Genomic DNA, 3857 nt, shown 5'->3' on the forward strand with positions numbered 1-3857 from the left:
TCTAAATTCTGGGCTATTCAGAACAATTTTGAGAAACTGGTATTGCCTGATCGTACGCGCTTGGTCAAACTTTAAATGAAAGGTACAACAAATGTGGCATTCTCCGTTTTAGGAGTGTGAGTAAACCTTCGTTTTGCGTTGCTGTTAGATTGGAATGGATCCCGGGAACATGGCGATTTGGTGGGGATTACGCTGGGATGTGATGCAATGTCCGACCTTTTTCCGTCAAAGGAACGTACACGATTTCACACGATTTATCCCGAAATTGAAACTATTTCAAAGTTTAGTGACGAAGTGCTCGGCGCAGGCTTGAGGGCGAAACTTTGCTGGAGCAGCATCCACTCGTTGCTGGCGCATGTAGCCTGCCCCGGACAAGTGGGGCGTCGCGAAGGTTCAAGAGAAGGCAGGAAAGGGAATTAGAGGTTCGGGTGAACGCGTTTTGCCATAGATGGCGCAGATATTTGGGCCACTAGATATAACAGACGTGGGGCTGGTAGTCGAGTAACTTAAGAAAGCGCTGTAACCAAAACTTCAAATGCAAGTAAGGGACTTGCCATCGTTGAAAACCATAAAAGGACACAGCGAGCGAAAGTCAAAACACCCAGCTATCATGCTCGCGGGTTTGATTTAAACGCATAAACCAAAATCGTCACCCAGCAGCGCGTAGAAGTGCCCCAGGTGTGCAATGCTGTGCGTAAAAGGGGCAACTCTGGCAGTGACTCTTACATCATGAAAGCATTTCATGGCGTTATCAGGTGAAAAGGTTTTGAGTATATTTTCCGAGTAGACTTGCTATTTAGAACGCCTTTTTGCTTACCCATAATGAGAAGGCGAGCTTTTTCCAATATATCTGGTACCTGCCGCGACGCTGTCGCATGTGGAATGTTTTCTTCCACTCCATTTGCAGGTGTGGACGCAGCTCTGGTGTTTGACATGCAGGGAAGTAACAAGGACACCATCCGGACGTCTCCGCTCCCACAGGTAACCACTGGGGCCTTCACGTAGGATTATATGGTGCTATGTTCTTTCTCAAAGGAATTCTTCAAGGTTGACTTTTTATGTTAACTGATGTTCTTATAAATTGCATGCGTTTTTTGCCAGATAGTTAACGTCTTGGTCGAGAGCTGCTTTTTCATAAATATTTCTGTACATAACGTCCTTATTTGTCTGCACCCGTGCCGTATATTGTATTTTTTGGTTCCGTATGACTCCAAGTTCCCGAGTGGCGTATGTCTGCAGGTATTGTTCATATGGCCATAGTACCTGTTCATAGTACCTGTGAACCGTGTGACATGCCGCCTGTGACGTCATTGTGCCGCCGTCAGCTGGGCAACGTGCTGCCGGCGCCGGCGCTGCCCGGCCTGGTGACGGCTACTGACGCCGGCCTGCAGCTGTGGCGGCTGCCGGCGGCCGGCGACGCGGCGACGCCGCTGCAGCTGCTGCAGCTGGCCTGCCGGCGCGGCGAGACGCTGCTCTGCGCCGCCGTGTCGGCCGACGCCGGCTGGCTGGCCTACTCGACGCAGACGCGGCTGCGGCTGCACCGGCTGGACGTGTCTGGGCCGCGGCCCAGTCTGCAGCGCGTGCGCAGCCTGCCAGCGCCGGCCGCCGGCGCCGCCCACCAGCTACGGTTCACGCCCGACGCCGGCTGGTTGGTGCTGCTGGCCGCCGACGGCCGGCTGGTGCGACTGCGGCTCGCCGCCGCTGGCTGTGACGAAGTGCAGGCGGATGAGCTCGGCCCGGCCGACGGCCGCGCGCCCGACGACGAGGACGAGCCGGACGAGGAGGCGGCGCCGGCCGGACCGCTGCATCTGCTGACGCTGAGCGCGGACGGCCGGCGCGTGGCGCTGGCCGATCGAGACGGCGGTGTGCTGGTGTGGGACCTGGCAGAGGCAGCCGTAGTGGCGCGGCTGCCGCGCCACGCGGCCCCGGCCACGGCGCTGGCATTCCGGCCTGCCGACGCTGCCCGCCTCCTGGTGGCCTACGCCGACCGCGCGCTCGTCGAGTTCGACACCGACGAAGGCCACTTCACCACCTGGTCACGCTGGGCGGCCGGCCACGTGCCGGAGGCGTGGCGCCGCCGCGCGCTGCCTGTGCGCCACGTGGCCTTCAGCGGGTGCGGCACCCGCGTGCTGCTGCACGATGACAGCGGCGTATGCGCGCTGGACGCGGCCGCCGGAGAGGAGGGCGGCTTGGACAAGAAGAGGGCCCGCTCCGCCAAGGGGCGCCGGAAGGTCACCGAGGTGGATCAGCCGGCCGGGCCGGACAACAGCGTTGTTATCACCGACAAGTACGTTTGCGATCTTTCCAAGGCATCGTATGGCCTTTCGCATGTATTGGTAGGGTGTGGTTGCTTGCGCTTTTTTGCGTTGATGACAGCCAGCTCATTAATGGAAAGGTGATGGAGCATTCCAGTGACCTAAGTTCATGATGGCTCTCATTCTTTATCAATGGCATGCTTGCCATGCAGTATAATGTATCACAGGATGGTGGAAAGCTGATGTTTGCCTCAGAACATGAAGTTGTCTTTAGTGCTGATGTCAAAGCCTAGTGGCCCGACATCACCAGGTTAAAATCTGTTTTGTGCCCTGGTCACTAAGCTGGTTGGTCAAGGTCCTGATCATGGCTGGTGTCTGCAGGTACCGCCACCTGCTCTACCTGGGCAGCTTGGGAGAAGACCAGCTGCTGGCAGTGGAGGCCCCAGCCGCTCGTGTGGAAGAAAAGCTGCCGCCTGCGCTCCGGCGCAAGCGGTATGGTGTGGCATGAGCGTGCTGCAGACTGTACATCAGCCATCCGCCAATGCCTTGCTGCGACTGCTGTGTACAAATAATACATCTCTTGGTGACCCAGCATTGGTGTTTGAATTGGCTATACTTGCAACAAGTGTTACTTGGAGGACAGATGGAACCCTGGGTATGAAAGAATGGCAGATAGGGCTGAAAAGACGTGGGGTTGCTGCAGACAGTAGCCCCTTTATATAACAGGCACAAGTTCAGCCATAGTGAAGTTATGCTGACCCAGGATGTTGAGGGGCAACAGACTGGGCAGATGCATGCCCCGAATGTGTTGTGGGTTGGGGGTGCCAGTAGTGAGGTGGTTAAAATTGCCATTAGCTGCTGGGCATTTGGGAAACTGGAGGCACCGGGTTCGATTCCCCACAGTGCCATCCCTTCCTACCAGGGTGAGAGGTAGCCAACGCCATACAGCCCCACAGATGGGTGCATCATAAAGCCCCTGTGAAACACAATGTGTGAGCCTCATCAGCATCGGGTACACGTGCATGTGCCACGCAAGTTTTGCTCAGTTTGTGCCGTAGGAGCACAAGCCCTAGATGGCTACTGTCACGATGAAATACCATGGGCACACTCTGTTGCTCTTGAAGTGCAAATGGTGATACTTCAACAAAGGTGGTAGGGAAACTGTAATGGTGAAGCCTCAAGGCACTGTTCGTATTGGTGAGATGCAATTTGTTACATACAGACCCAACTAACCCTGGAACTCGTCTGCTAAATTGCTAGCGTTGTTTGCGCATTGTTCGCAACACTCACTTCGGAACTGTCATAACTGGCATGTCTTGGGATGTATGCTAGTACATATTTTGGTACGAATTTTTGGTTGCACCACGGAAAAGCAAATACGAAGTAAGACGCGTAAGAATGTGCATCCTCCATGTTGAAACAATGATTGATCGAGTAAAATGGAGCATTTTACTGGGGGATCCTGAATCTGAACTCGCATGTTCATCGCCGGAACCAGTTTCTGAAACATAAATGGAAAATATACTAAAACTTAGAGGACGTGTACGATACAACCTGCGTAAAGTTATCGTAATGATTGAGAACACAGCTGTTCCGAAACCT

The 3857-nt window shown here is 54.7% G+C and overlaps 1 long non-coding RNA gene across 1 annotated transcript; it reads left to right on the forward strand.

Annotated features, from left to right (window-relative positions):
• Positions 1-1810: 1810 nt before the first annotated feature.
• On the forward strand, positions 1811-2849 carry LOC119092130 (uncharacterized). The gene is made up of 2 exons (XR_005093506.1): positions 1811-2287; positions 2637-2849. It is a non-coding gene; the product is annotated as an uncharacterized LOC119092130 (long non-coding RNA).
• Positions 2850-3857: the final 1008 nt, after the last annotated feature.

The sequence above is a fragment of the Pollicipes pollicipes genome, unplaced genomic scaffold (assembly GCF_011947565.3).
Source record: "Pollicipes pollicipes isolate AB1234 unplaced genomic scaffold, Ppol_2.1 Scaffold_3447;HRSCAF=4054_pilon_pilon_pilon, whole genome shotgun sequence".
NCBI classification, from domain to species: Eukaryota; Metazoa; Arthropoda; class Thecostraca; order Pollicipedomorpha; family Pollicipedidae; genus Pollicipes; species Pollicipes pollicipes.